Below are 16,173 nucleotides of genomic sequence, written 5' to 3' on the forward strand. Positions count from 1 at the left end.
GCCCACTTTCTCCCCCAGCCCGCGGGTCAGAGGAAGCCATGAAAAAAAAGGACATTCCTCCTGCCTCTGTCTGATTTCTGCCTCGATAGGGCTGGGACCAATGTTGCTTCAATTAATTTATTTTCTTTTATAGCACATGTTTCAGAGCACTTCAAAAGCTGGATTCCCTAATCTTTGGTAGATCAGCATGAGTCAGAAGCATCTGCAGGAAGAGCAGGAAGGTGCCTGAGCAGCGTATTCCAGAGCAAGCAGTGGGCACGCTGGTGCCAGAGGGAGCTCTGGCACTGGTAAGTCTGGCAGCAGCAGGAGGGGCTTTAACAGAGGGTTGTGCTGAGCTTGGCAAAGCTGTCACCAGCAGCAGTGCTGCTCTCCCAGTCTTCTGTGAGCTGCTGCTTTAGGGATGCTCAGAGAAAGCAACTTCAGTATTGCTGCCCTCCCCTGAATCGTAGATTCATGGAATCATTGGATGGTGTGAGTTGGAAGGACCTTCAAGCTCATCCAGTTCCAACCCCCTGCCATAGGCAGGGACACCTTCCACTAGACGAGATTGCTCCAAGTCCCATCCAACCTGGCCTTGAACCCTTCCAGGCATGGGGCATTCACAGTTCCTCTGGGCAACTTGTTCCAGTGCCTCACCACCCTCACAGTAGAGAATTTCTTCCAAAATCTAATCTAAATCTACTCTCTTTCAAGCTTAAGGCCATTAGGATTTTTGTTGGGATTTTTCTGGGAGGGAAAGAAAGGAGACACCTCTGATTTAGACAGATGCAAAGGGACTGTGCTTGGAAGTAGCCTTGCATGCAGTGGCTTGGGCAGGTTGGGTGGGGCCCTGAGCAACCTGCTCTGGTGGAAGGTGTCCCTGCCCACAGCAGCAGGGTTGGAGATGATCTTTATGGTCCCTTCCAACCCAAACCATTCTGATTCTATGTGTGCTATGTTGCCAGGGTTAAGGGGGAGCACTCAGACTCCCTTCATCCCCTGATTCATCTGTGCCTGGACTTGCTACACCAAACCAAACCAAAGGACAGGAGCTGCAAACCTAAATCATCATCATCATTCTCCCTTTCCCCTCATTATTGTTGTCGCTGTTCATCTGTTTTACAGCAGAGCCCAGGGGCACCATGGACCAGCCCTGGCTGGGGAGAGATCCTGGCCACGAAGGGACAGGTCCTGCCCTGTGTGGGTGCAACAGGCAAGTTCCAGGAGCTCCAGTGAAACAAAGAGGAGCATCACGGGTGCCATGAGACCTGTATTTTCACAGCATTTCTGTCACTGCACCTGATCCCAAACGCTGCCATCAGCAAAGTCTGGGGCAGCTCCAAGTCCAAAGGGCCAGACCACACAGTGTGAGTCAACCAGAGATGGAGCAGCCTCCTGTTAGTGGCTGGGAAGGGAGGGGTGAGCTCTGCCTGAGCTGAACACCCTCCATCAGCACCGAATACCCTACCGGCTAAAATATTTCATTAATGTAAACTTAAAATAGGGCTGGCAGCGTTTACCCAAAGTAGCAGCACGAAGCAGCATCATTGCAGGCAGCTGTGAGCTGCTGCAGGTGTAGCTGTGTGCCTGCACTGCTGCCACACTCAGGGGTTTTACCTACCCCGAGCCTGCTGTCACTCACCAGAGACCCCGCAGTCAGCTCTGCACGGTCACCCGGGGTTAGAGGCAGGGAGCACTAATGCCCTTTGTTTCCCCCAGTAAATTCTATTTCCCTTCCCATTGTGCAGAGCCGCTTGTCAGTGTAACCTTACACCCGGGGCAGGAGGCTTGGACAAAGGAACTTCGGTGGAGGCTGGCAAATTGCAATCCTTTACTTGTGAATGGGGACCTCACCAGAGATGGGCTGAAGGAAAGCACCTGGTGTCAGTAATTACACTTGAAATGGGGGAAAAGGGCTGAAGGCAAGAGAAAGGCCAGGTGATTGTCATGGATGGCAAAGGAAGGGCTTTTCATGAGGGAGGAACAAATGCCTTGCTCAGGAGTCTGCTGGTGATGGAATGAATAATCTTTTCTCTTTTCCTGCTCATTCTTTCCTTGACTTTTGGGAGGTTTTGTTCATCCTCTGCTATCTCCCCCTTTTGTTCTCATTCCCAGAGCAACACCTGGAGGCAGGAACTACCTCAGGAAAGGAACCCCAGGGTGGCTTATTCCAACTGAGATTGTGTTTCAAATAATCTGTGCCTTAGTTTTTTCCAAGACCCCACTGATCTGCAGGCTACCTTTTAAAGGACTGAAGTAGGAATTTGCTTTACCAGCCATCCAAGCCGGATTTCTTGGACCTGCAGCAACTCTGTGGCACTAAACTAATGCTGTAAGTGATGGTGGTGATCCTTGACTTACCAGAGATGTGTAATGCACCTGAGTTTACCACGATCAAAGCTCTCTTTTGGCAATTCTCTGTGCTTTCTGACACTGCAGGGATGAAACCAGCTCATATGGGTGAAATTTGAAATAGAGAAACATCTTTTATTGTGAGAGTAACACTGTGCTCTTCTGAGGAGGAAAAGAGGATGAGATTTCCAGGGGTCTGTGCATAAACACTGGGGCTTGGTAATGTGTGCACAGACAAGCAAATGTTCATCCCAGTTTCATCCCTTGTCCCCACACAGGTGGGAAGAAACACAGAATCATGGAATAGTTTGGGTTGGAAGGCACAGAGGCACTGGCACAGGTTGCCCAGAGAAGCTCTGGCTGCCCCATCTCTGGAAGTGTCCAAGGTCAAGTTGGACAGGGCTTGGAGCAACCTGGTCTAGTGGAAGGTGTCCCTGCCCATGGCAGGGGGTTGGTACCACTCTTAGGTTGGTCTCTTAGGTCCCTTTCAACCCAAACCATTCTGTGATTCTGTCAGCCAGTTCCAACTACCCTGCCATGGGCAGGGACACCTTCCATGAGACCACATTCCTCAGAGCCCCATCCAACCTGACCCTGAACATTTCCAGGGATGGGAGTTCCACAACTTCTCTGGGCAGCCAGTGCCAGGGCCTCACCACCCTCACAGTCAGGAATTTCTTCCCAATATCTGACCTAACCCTGCCCCTGTCAGTTTGAAGCCATGTCCCCTTGTGTTCTCCGTCCATGCCCTTTTAAACAGTCCCTCTCCAGATCTCTTGGAGCGCCTTCAGGTACTGGAAAGGGCTCTTAGGTCTCCGAGGAACCCTCTCTTCTCTAGACTAAGAGACCCAAACTCTCTCAGCCTGTCTCCATGGCAGAGGTGCTCCAGCCCTTGGATCACCTTTGTGGCCTCCTTTAGAATCCCACTCCTTGTGGGACCTGTCCTGCAATGAGCTACCCTCTTCTTTCCAAATGTTGTTTTCAGTCACACCAATTTAATTGTATAGAAACAAAAACTATTGATTCTTGGACAACACTCCTGCATCTCCAGAAAAAGTAATGAAGAGTTATTAGGACACTTCCTTGCTACTTCTAAGCACAATAATACAGGGAAAGACACCCTGAGGCAAAATGCACAAAGCTTTGGTTGGCTTCCCAGTGGTGGAGTAGTGAAAGGGCTGGTAAACAAGACTCCTTGCTTGGGCTTGGGGAAATCTGCTGTGTGTTGCTGCTTTTCCAGGTGAATTTTTTGACCCTGAAATGAGCATGATAGAACAGGCATTGTGAAGATAAGACTAATGATGGGAGGTAACTCAGCCCTTTAGGAAGGATTATTTATAACCCCTTAAACCAGAGAAATGTAAACTCTGAAATAAAACTCTTAATTTCTATCTTGCCTTGTTTTCTTCATGTGCCTTGTTTACCACACTTCATTATAAACCACCAGAATAACAATAGTCAGTGCACGTTTTCCCGCTGCGTGATTTTTTTTTTTTTATTCATCCTTTTATCTGTTATAGTTCTTAGCTCTCCCTTCCCCTCTCCCCCAGTAATCCCCATAACTCAAGGGGAAAGAGTCAGGATTCTGGCAAAACCTGTTTCTGACTAAACAAGTGAAATCCTGCCCTCACTGACACCGGCAGCACGTTCATTTGGGCCAGAGCTTCACCAAATACAGAGCTGCAGCTCTGTTTTCGTTGATTGCTTTGGAGCGGGCACCAGTGAAGAGAAGAATCCGGAGGAAAAGAACTCAGTGAAGGGGAACCTGTTGCCCCAGAGCGGCTGTAGGAGCACACACAGGCTGAGATCGGAGCCGGCACCAGGAGAGCTGCTAAACGTGAGCGGATCAGCTGCTTTGCCACCCGTGCCTGCCCCATCCACCCTGACGAGTCCACCTTCGCAAAGCAGACTTAAAAAAAAAAAAAAAAAAAAAAAAAAAAAAAGAGTGGTTCCAAAAAGAAAAATAATCCCCCTTTAAAAGCATTTGGTGGCTTTTCGTGTTTTTTTTTTTTTTAAAAAGCCTGGGAGAGCGGAGGGGGCTGGGGAAAACCTGGGCATTTCCACGCCCCCGATGTTATTTAGCTCTTGTCATGCTCTGTTTCTTCGTGTAGCCATTACAAGCGACTAATGCGGCAACACAGCGCCGAGCAGGGCTCTCCCTGGGGCGGGGGGATCTCATGTCAGGAGGGTACGATCCAATTCGCGTTCAGATGGATACATTAAATCTTTTTACTCCGTGCCTTGTCAGGAGCAGCCGATCTGCCTGCTCTGAGCCGCCCGGAGAGCCCCCCAGCCCACAGTTTTGTGTGCTCGGTGATACAGAATAGATTGTCGCTAAACCTTTCAGGCATTGTTGTCAAGGTCAATAATACTGATCTGTTTTAGCACAACAGGGGGGGTAAAAAGGGAAATTCTGTCAAGATATGACCTTTAAAAGACCTCGTCTTTGGAGAAGGGAAACAACAAAAAAGGTTGGGAAGGATGTTATTTTGTTACCTTTGGGCTTATCTCAACTGGGAGTAATTATAGACATTAGGAAGAGAAGAGCTCGAGAAATTACTTGGTTAGCAGTGAGATGATACAACCATTAAGGCAACCAGTGCACTAATTTGGTGAGTTCGCATAATGATGTTTAAAATTCATTTTTCCAGCTGTCATTTTTAGCAATGTTCATAGAATCATCGACTCATTAAAGGTGGAAAAAACCCTTTAAAATCACTGAGCTCAGCTGTTAACCCAGCACCACCATTTTCACCACTAAACCAAGTCCCCAAGTGCCACATCAACATGTCTTTTGAACACTTCCAGGAGTGGTGATTCCACCACTGCCCTGATTAGCTTGTTCCAATGTCTGACCACCCTTCCAGTGAAGAAATTGTTCCTAATACCTAATCTAGTTGGTGCAACTTAAGGTCTTTTCCTCTCAACCTGTCGCTTGTTACCTTTCCCTCGGGTTGCAGAGGCGGCACATCCAACTGCCTTCGTCCTTCCCTCACGCCCCTCTTACCCTGGGCTTCTGTTCTGCAGGTTTCAAACCAACCAGTTTGTCTTCTCATCAAGGACTGTGCTGGTCCCTGCACAGCCCCTGTGTCTCAAAGGGAGTCTTTGCACACTGTGGTGACCTGAAGCATTTGGTGGGGTCATGTGTGTTAGACAAACTCTTCAGCAGAGGCAGTGACAGGGGTCCTGCCAGGCTCACTGTGTGTGCTGAAAGCAGTGCAGCTGTTTTAATCTCAGCCTCAACTCTTGCTGGACAAGCTCCTGGTACTGGTACAGACAAGAGAACACGAGAACCCTTCTGTCCCTGAAATTGGGCGTTAGGGCAAAAAAGTTTCTCCAGTTTTCTGCTAAGTGTAAGCAGACTTCATTGTGCTGTTTTGTGATTTGAACTGACGGTCTTAGATCTATTCTGTGCAAGCAGGATGATGATCCTTGTGGCTCCCTTCCAATTCAGTATATTCTATGATTCTGTGATTCTATGAAGTATGGATCAGAACATGACTTCACAACTTTTCTTCAGGTGCACAATTGTCTCATCACTTCTTGTCCTCCCTTTATCAGAATGGTAACTGGGGATGGGTGACATGTCTTCACCAATGACTCACTGCCAAGTGATTTAACTCACACATATCACATCATCCAGCACCTACAAACATTATCAACAAAAAAGATCTGATAAGCAAAATCACCAGGCTGGTTGGCCTTACCTGGGAAGAGCTATAGGTGAAAGAGGAACAAGCGTGTGGAACAAGCAGTTTTTCCAGCCAGCATAAATAAGTCGTTGCCTACTTTGCTTCAGGGAGCTAATTTTTCATGTGCCACCAACACTGGCTTTTTCGCTTGACTTGATCTGTATTGTGGCATATGCAGCAAGCCGTTCCCTTCCTCTCTGGTACGTTTATTTTAGGCCAGTAGAAATACATCCCTGGAAATCTGGAGGGAAGAGAGTCTAAAGGTCCTTCACGCACTGTCTTAAAAAGCTGGTTTTACATGGTGTGCTCAGAGCTGCCGTCCTGCAGCCTGCAAGGAAAATCCCACCTGTTCTGGGATCTCGTGTCTGCCTCAATAGCAGTCCATCCCGCTTGCCTTGGCCATTCTTTTCCAGGTCTCATCCTCAGCAGCAGCAGTGGCAATCCCAGGTCTCTTGTCTCTAGTGACCAGCCAGGGGATTAAGGCAGCAGTTCCCAGAGGTTTGTCTATAACAAGTTTCCCAAAGAGGTAACACATAATAACTTTAAACTGGCTTTAAATGTGAACAGTGTCAGGGCTTCAGAAGTGCTGGCAGGATCCATTTAGCAAGTGATGGAAGTTCCTTTCATCATCCCAGAGCAGAGTTACTGAGAGCATCTGCATCTACATGACATCTGCACAGAAAACAAGGAAGTTTTGTCCAAACAGTTCCTCTTGTTCTGGCTGTCCTGAGGCCCCCATCAGATCTAATGTTAGATGGGGGGATGACTGAGCATGTGACTCCCTTGGAGTGTGAAAGTTTAACCATGTAAAAAGGGAAGTTTAACCATTATTTTACCTGGAAGTCATCACTTTCCTGACAGTTCTAGCAGAGATCAGGGATGGCAACTGTTTGATTCCTGCTCAGATGGGAGCACCTTTGGGAGACTAAAAAAAGTGGGATCTTTCCTGTTGTATGAGGAGTGAAGTCATACTTTGAAGGAGTTCTCTGGAGTGGAGAATTCCCTTCCACTTCCCCATCTTTTGGATAAATGTGAGATACTGGGTGTGTAGGAATCTGTCTATTGAGGAATTTGTCATTTTGCACTTTGTTGGGCAGTACAGCATGACTGGGGGCTTTCAGCAACACACTGGATTAGAGATCCCTGTACCAGCCTGAATCTCAGGCTGAAATGAATTTCCATTCTAAGTCCTTTGCTCTTGGTCACTTAAACATCTCTGAGAGAAGCTGAATTCAAACTCATCGCTACTGATGCTCTTCAGCTCTTCAACTTGACCTTATCCCAGCAGCAAAATCCCTGGCCCAGGATTGTCCCATGCAACGTTCAGTTCCAGGCTGTCATGTGAACTTCCTCTCCCTTACCTTTTGGAGCAGGGCAATGACAGCATTCAATTGGAAAGTATTTCTTGGGTCACTGGGCTAAACTTTCCACTACAGGGACCCAAATCCAGTAATCCCTTTGACAGACAAAGGCATACACAAGAAGTGCAATGGCTATTAGTGTTTGTTGCATTATCTCCTGGAGTATAAATGGACAGACATATAAATGGATGACTCATTCAGAGTAGTGAATAAGCACAAGATAGCAGTATTTCTATAGCTTGGGAAAGTCCAGACGATGTGTGTGCTGTTTGGTGTCAGCTGAGATGAAAAACAGTGGTTTTAGCTAAAATACACCTGCACAGAAACATAGCTTTTCATAAAGCAGGCAAACACAGGCCTAACAGAAATATTCCAACAACCCCGTGCATCATACTTTCAAAAGAGACATCATATGTACAATTACATGATAAAGTTTAACAGAATCTGTGAGCTCTGCCAGTGTCCTGAACCATGAAAGCTGCAGATATTTATAAATGTCAGCAAGATTTCCAGTGAAACCATAACATTGGTATTTACTTCAGGACTTCATTACTATTTATTAATGTATAAGATCATAGATTTGAAAGTATAAATAGATGGAGGAATTTTCTGTGGACAGCAAAAGCATGATTTGGAATATATGCATCTGGGAGGCAAGTGGAATATCTGGTGCACAGGAAACATTAAACAAAGGCTTTTTCTTGGAAATCTTTTTATACGCTCTAGTTCAGTTTACATTTCCACCATCACAACCAGGGCCCGAGCACAGGCAAGGAGGAATTACATAACTTTTGTTTATATTTCCATTATTTTAGTTGATGTATTTAGAACAGCTTGACAAATTAATCATGACTCATGGTCCAATTCACAAAACCTCGCTGGCCAGTTTGTACTCCTGCGCTTGCAGAACCTAAAACGTGATGCACTTAAACTTGGGACACTTGGCAAATTGTCTCCCTGTTGAACCTGACCCGATCACTGTAACACCCGCTCACAGGGTGCTATGAACCAGGAGCTCAGTGGCAAGAGAGGAATTACCTTGGGTTTATGCAAGTTGAAAGATTTGCCTTGTCAGGGGAGCTACTGGCTGACTGCTGCCTCCCTCCTCCCCCATACATGCATATGAAAACCCAGGGTGACCGTCGTGTCATTGAGAGAATTACACTTCGGATTTGGTCACGCATGAGTACATTTGGGTTGTATTATTGTGTTTTTATTTTACCAATGAGAAACCTTCTGCATATTTCCTTAAATCAAATCGGTAGGATTGATTTCAGATCCACAATTATTCTTGCCTCTTTTTCCTCTGCTACTCTTTACCCACATGTTCCTAAAGGGATGCTCTCTTACTTTCCTGGAATCTCTGACTTAGCCACTAGTGCAGATCAGTCCTTCAGATGATCTGTCCCCAGAAGTAAATAAGGTTCAGCTTCAAAAAGTGCAAAAGAACTTGTCATTTTTCTCTCCAGGTTTCCAGCTGCTTTAGCTCCTTCAGATTATCTCCCTGACCTCGCTGTCAATTCTCATGTATTCTCCATGGCCCTACGAGCGGTAGCAGCTCGTGACATTGCAGTGCAGTGTCACAGCTCTCCCTGGCTCCAAGGCTGTCCCCCCACCCCCTTGCCAGATCCTGCCTGCCATCCTATCCCACACTGCTCTCTGCAGAAGGCTCCTGGAGCAGCGGAAAGCTGTGAGCAGCTGGGGACTGCCACACCATGGGCTCTTGTGTGGTCCTGCCCAGCTCTTGGCTGCATGGGGCATGCCAAACTGTTAACCCTCCTCTTCAGCTTCGTATCACATGGCATGGCATCCTATGATGGGTGGTGTAGACTTGTGATTACATTCACCTCTCAAAAGGGGCAAAAAAATTGCACACAGAGCCCCTCCTATTTTGCCGAGGTCAGTAGGCTTCAGCAACGTGTTGATCAACACTGATCATCTCAAGGCAAGAGTCACCCATTTGTTGTCACCGGAGACAAATTAGCCATCAAATTAGAACCACAGCCATCAAATTAGAACCACAGAATAATAGAGTTTGGGCTGGAAAGGACCTTAAAGATCACTCAGTTCCAACCCCTGCCACGGGCAGGAACACCTTCCGCTAGCCCAGGTTGCTCCAAGCCCCGTCCAACCTGGCCTTGGACACTTCCAGGGATGGGGCAGCCACAGCTTCTCTGGTCAGCCTGTGCCAGGGCCTCACCACTCTCACAGTCAAATAGTTTTTCCTAATTTCTAATCTTAACTTGCCCTCCTTTGATTTAAGGCCATTTTCCCTCATTCTATCACTATAAGCCCTTGTGAAAATTCCTTTTCCAGCCTTGTCCTGTCACCACATGCCCTCGTGAAAATTCCTTGTCAGCCCCCTTCCTGTCAGTACTGGAAGAATTTGTGTGCATCAACCAAATCCACACCTCCACTGGAGGATTTTAGGAGGTCTCTAGACCTACACAGAAGATGTTGGACATATGTGCAGAAACACTCCACCACCATCAGCACTTCTGAGCTCCCAGTGTGGTAAATGGAAAGAACCAGGCGAAATACAGTCAAATAATTAAGGAGCAGATGCACCCTTTGTAGTCAAACCAGTGTCTGAGGAATAGGGAGACAATACAAGAGATGCTTTAAGAACAACACACAGGGGACAGAGTGGTTGAGGCACTGGAACAGATTGCCCAGAGAAGCTGTCAATACCCCATTTCTGGAAGTGTTAAAAGCCAGGATTAGGTTCTGAGCAACCTGATCTAGTGGAAGATGTCCCTGCCCATGGCAGGGAGGTTGGAACTAGATGGTATTTAAGGTCCTTTCCAACCCAAACCATTCTATCATTCTATGGCACACTGCTCTGAGCCCCAGAACTTAGCAGGGCCCATAGGTAAAACAGGGAGAAATATTTAGCTGCAAAAAGTCTTGATCAAGATAAGTATCAAACAAATAAATGAATAATCACTGGTTCAACTATTTCAGAAAGTTGTGAATCATATAGATGCAATTAAGCTGTTCCTAAAAGCCATTTTTCCATTAACAATATTAAACATTTTAATTTCTATAAGAATTTTTCATTTTAAGTTTCCTTAATTTTAAGGAAAATTGCGTCAAGGAACTTTGAAGAAAACAAAGGGTTGCATTTCAAGTTAAACCTAAGATTTAACCAAAACTACAAATGACATTTGCAGCTTAAGGAAACCATGACTCCTTTAACAAATGGAAGCTGCAATCTCAATGACTGGAGGGGATGGGAAGAGGATCAGGCTCTGGGGGTCTAATTCTCCTCTGAGCCAAGACCAGCAGCACAGGGGCTGAGTAGGAGCAGCTCCATCAGCTCCCCACAGGACAGGTGTCTACAGCACCCAGCCCATCCAGGGGGCACCTGGCACATGGATGATGAAGCCAACCGTGTTTAAGAAGGTGAAGGTGGTAGAGGGAGAGGTTTGGGGACAGGGGTGCAGCAGCAGAAGGAAGAATTGATACTCTAATCTGAATGTAGAAGGAGAGGCTGGATTGCAAACAAGATTTGAAGAACAAACCACTGCAGAGATCAAGGGACTAGTAGATTGTAATCATTTAATGTATTCATTATCATCCTATCCATCATCTGTTTTTATTATGACTCAGTTGGAACACTCACCAGGACCTTGAGCTGAGGCACAGCACTGTATTTACAACATGGGTTGTGGTTCTCTGCAGTTATTGGTAGTAAGTTTATTAATTTTTGTTTATTTTCATTATGAACAGATAATAAAGCACGTTTGTTGCTCTAACAGCTACGAACCCAAGTGTAGCTATTTCCTGAGGTCAGTTGTGTTTCTACAAGTGACAGGTGACTTTGTGCTGACCTTGGGTTTGGGAAAAACATTTCCCTTCAAAAGATGCATCCAAGAGGTAAAGGATGGGAATGCTGCCGCAAAGCTTGTTCATAGCTGTCAGGTTTCCACCAAGGGACGAAGTCTCTATGTACCCTTTTTAAATTTTTAAGAATAAAATAAACGGGAAAATACTGTAATGTGGGCGTGATGGCTTGTCTGAAGTTGTATTGAGTGCAAATATCTTTAAATACAGAGTTGTAAATAGGGTCATGGCACACAATGGAGAGACTGTGGAGTGTTTAACATGCTACTTTATTCAAATCAGCAAGTCCCATTAGAGTACATTACTGTAATGTCTGCTGTCAGAGCCTTCCTTCCCTGCTTCGTTGGGCCGCTGTGTGTCCCAGACACGCAGCTGCTGTTTGCATAAGGTATTAGGAACTCTCCCTCTCTCTCTCAGTGAAAGGTGCTATTGGCATCAATTATTTCCATTTCAGCTGTGCCGTGGTGAGAGCCAGCAAGTGCTCCCCGTGGTTCAATCCCTGACAGCTCTGCAGTCCGGAGCTCACGAGCTGAAACACCCCTCAGTTACCTCTTCCAGTTGTCGTTGCTGCAATCTCGAGCCACGGAAGATCATTTTGTCTGTAGGTGTTGTGTCTAACCACAAGCAGAGGAAGCGCATCACTTGCTGAAGATGCTTTAGTGGCAGATTATAATCTAAAGCAAATTATGTCGCTTTGACACGTGGTGGGAACCAGGAGGTAAAATGGAGAAAAATCAAGCATGACCTTCACCTGTACTGAATATATCTGTGTTGCCAACAAAATGTAGACAGTTTTTATTTTTGTGACTAAGGTTTTATTAATACTTTTTTTTTCAACAGAGCAACTGAAAGCATCTTGAAATGCCTGAATTTTGGGAAAAAGCCACATCCCTGTGTTGTTTTACAACACAGGGGCTCGGAAAGCTGGCTTTGGTTTTCTCTTTCACCCAGGAAACACGTGCTCTTGGACTGGACATGGGAACGGTGGAGAGATGGTGGTGTGCAAGGAAAGCAGAGAAAGGCACAACATTTTCCTCTGTGCCTTTGCTAGTGAGCAGATCTGTCTTCCACATCTTGCATTGGTGGCAGAGGGGGCTCAACTCATGCTGATAATCTGACCTCTCTTTTTCCCTGCTTTCAAAACCCTCTTTAGGAACTTCTTCCTTCATGGGAGATTTTAAGACTTACTTTCATGGGGCGTGTGTCTCTACAAGGCCACATATTTCCTGTTGTTCCACAGATCATGGATCTCTGAGCTGGAGTGTGAGCATTACAGAGCAAGGACCTTGTAATCTCACAAGTCTGTAAAATACTGTTTGAATTTGCATCAAATAACAGAAACAAAAACAATTAATAATAACTTCTGATAAAATGGCCTTAAAAGGCACAATTTAGAATTAAGATCCCTGTCCAGAGACCATTGGAAGCCTGTATATAGGACTTAAGGGCACCAGTTACAATATCTTAAATGACTCTGCAATCAAAACAGTTTTAAATGTTCAATAGAAAGAGTTTTAAATGTTTGGATAGAATTTATAGATTGTTTTATAACAACTTTTACCAGAAGGGTATTACAACAAATAAAAATATCTCCCCACAAATGGACCTAAAGCATATGTAATATTTTCCCCAGTGTTGAACAAAGTGACATGATTGTGCTTGCTTAAGTAATAGTTTCTCAAAAGAAAATACTTATACTTGTATTTGAAGTGGTATCAGTATCAGATTTCACTGTCAAACTGATATCATTAAATGAGGCAGAAAAACATATTTTTGTGAATAAAAATAATGAAAAAACACATCAAATTTACATCAGTTTCAGATAATCCAGAGCATTCTCAGCCATTGATATGTTGTCTCTTCCAAAGTGTGTGTGCTGTTCTACCATAGCTGCATCCTGAAAGATCTCAGGTTTAGGGAAACTCACTGTGAGTGCAATTCAGTGGAAATCAGTCATTTTGCACAGCTCTGTAGCAGGTGTGAACAGAGATTGTTTTATCAATCCTATAGTCATCACTGCTCTTTCTGATATATGCTCCCTGCGTAGTTGGCACATGTTGTATCCTATTAATTAAGCTCCAGGAAATAAGAAAGTGAACCTGTTGGAGTGAGTCCACGCTGGGGACATGAAGATCCTGAGAGGGCTGGAGCCCCTCTGCTGTGAGACAGGCTGAGAGAATTGGGATTGTTCAGCCAGGAGAAGAGAAGGCTCCAAGGAGCCCTCAGAGCCCCTTCCAGTGCCTAAAGAGGCTCCAAGAGATCTGGAGAGGGGCTCTGGAAAAGGGCCTGGAGTGACAAGATGAGGGGAAATGGCTTCAAACTGACAGAGGGGAGGCTTAAATTTGATATTAGGAAGAAGCTCTTGACTGTGAGGGTGGTGAGGCCCCGGCACAGGCTGCCCCGACAAGCTGTGGCCACCCCATCCCTGGAAGTGACTGAGTAACTGAGATTAGAGTAAATTGGTTTTATATCACAAAAATTTTGTTACTTATCTGTCTGTAATTCAGTCTGTGGCTTTTGAAGCTGAAATCTGTTTTGGCCCATTGTTATAAATACTACCAAAGCAAAGACAAGCAGTGCAGACGGGTTCCTATCGATAGCGGCTCGCCCACAGCATCCCGAGTGAAGCTGGCCTGGCTTGGTCGGAAGGGATTTCCAAAGGGATGGTTGCAAGCTTCAGAACTCGACACAAGAGGGCTCCAGCTCCTTTTGTCAAGAAAAAAAATCCCAGCTGGTGAAAAGAGCACAGCAAGGCTGAGAGGAGCAGTGCAGGAGCGCGGTGACAAAGAGCAGCACGGAACCGCTGGCAGAAGATGCCTTGTCTGTGCCTGGCTCGTCGCTCCGCGGGGGATGGGAGCAGAGACACCTGGAACAATCGCAGCGTGAAAGTGTGTCTGTAAGACTGAATGAAAGCGTGTGGTGTGTGAAAGCCTGAGGTTTTGTGTTCAAACAGCGACAGATCAGGGAGAGGTCAAGAGAAGTTCGCCCTGGCTGCTCCAGCTCTTGCGACCTGCAGCCTGACTCGGGCTCCATCTCCTCTCCAGACACCAGCCACGAAACAGGCAGGCCCATGGTATGTGCTGCCGTCAGCCCGTGTCCACGGACAGGGCTCAGATCAGGAAGGCACAGAATCCCTGTGTCAGCCTGGGGGTGCTGAATATGAGCAAGTGTGTGCCCAGGTGGCCAGGAAGGCCAATGGCACCTGGCCTGGATGAGCATTAGTGTGGCCAGTAAGACCAGGGCAGTGACTGTCCCCCTGTGCTGGGCACTGGTGAGGCCACACCTCAAATCCTGTGATCAGTTCTGGGCCCCTCACTCCAAGAAAAACATTGAGTTGCTGGAGCATGTCTAGAGAAGGGAATGGAGCTGAGGGAGGGTCTGGAGCACAAATCTGATAAGGAGCAGCTGAGGGAGCTGGGGGAGCTTATCCTGGAGAAAAGGAGGCTCTGGGGAAACCTTCTCCCTCTCCACAACTCCCTGACAGGAGGTTGTAGCCAGGTGGGGGTCAGTCTCTTCTCCCAGTAACAAGTGACAGATCAAGAGGAAATGGCCTCAAGTTGTGCCGAGGGAGTTTTACTTTGGATATTGGGGATTTCTTCACAAGAAAGGTTGTCAGTCACTGAACCAGGCTACCCAGAGAAGTGGTGGAGTCACCACCCCCACAGGGATTTAAAAGATGTGTAGGTGTGGCACTTGGGGACACGGGTTAGTGATGGGCTTGGCAGTGCTGGGGTGATGGTTGGACTCGATGATCTTAGAGGGCTTTTCCAGCCGAAAAAGTTCTACAGTTCTATGATTCTCTATTTGCTAGAGTGGACTTCAGAGGAAACAAGTAGGAAAGACATTGTCAACCATCTCTGAAAATAGCCCACAACAGAAGGAAGGAAACAGATGTCAGTCATTTCTGGAGCTCATTTCTCATTTCCCCATGGAAAATTTTATTCCACAATCACTACAAGGTAAATCTACTGGCTGGGGGAGATGTTTAGAGCCTTCCATTGACTTTCTGTTCTATAAGGCATTGGAACTAAATATTTTGATTTATACTAGTAATTAAATTATTTCCCTTGTGATGGGTTTCTAGCCTGTGTGTGCAGGACAAAGGACATTCCATGGAAGTACAGCATTCCAGACAGGCAATTCGGTGCACCCAGGGTGGGGAAAAAAAGCATTTCTTTCTGTTGTTGCTGGCAGCTGGCAAGTACCAGCAAAAGGTTTGGTTGGGCTGAAAACTGTAGTGAGCTGGAATTAAATCATACAGCACTTTATTTACAGACCACGAGATTATGATCAGGCTGGATGTGAGGAGTGTTGATGATGATGATTATTACTTCTACTACTACTACTACTACAACTACAATACCTAATATTCCAAACGGAACTATTCAAAATTGAAGCACTGCATGAAGTATGGCCATGGTCTTCAAAAGGGCTCATAGCTGGACTCATGCTTACAGAGCATTTGCAATAACACAGATTTTAAAAACTTTCTGAATATTCTCAGCCTGAGTACTGAGAATACCTGAATACCCTACTTTCTGGATATTCTGAACCGGTAGCATCAAGAAAACCCCATTTCCACTTGTATTTGAAGGAGTTCTCTGAGTTGTGTTATCACCCATCTCTGTTCAGTGGTTTGCCTCGTTACAATCCCTATTCTGTGCACCCTCAGCACCAGCACTTGTCCCTGGAAGGTGAATTCTCTGCCACATTCTGCTGTCCCCACTTCAGGAATCATCTTCTTGCATTTAACAGAGAGGTTTTCAAACTTCTTCCTGCAGCTCTGACCCTTCAGTGTGCAGGCAGACACAGACAAGTGGTGGGAAGGGCTCTTGCTGAAGGAAGGGCATCTCACCCCAGATCATCCCCCCTGATATGATTCAATGTACAAATGAGTGTTGGCACGAGGCAGTGTATATTCTCGGGATTTAAACATGCTTTTT

Source organism: Lepidothrix coronata, unplaced genomic scaffold, assembly GCF_001604755.1.
Source record: "Lepidothrix coronata isolate B3197 unplaced genomic scaffold, Lepidothrix_coronata-1.0 Scaffold19, whole genome shotgun sequence".
In the NCBI taxonomy this organism is placed as follows: domain Eukaryota; kingdom Metazoa; phylum Chordata; class Aves; order Passeriformes; family Pipridae; genus Lepidothrix; species Lepidothrix coronata.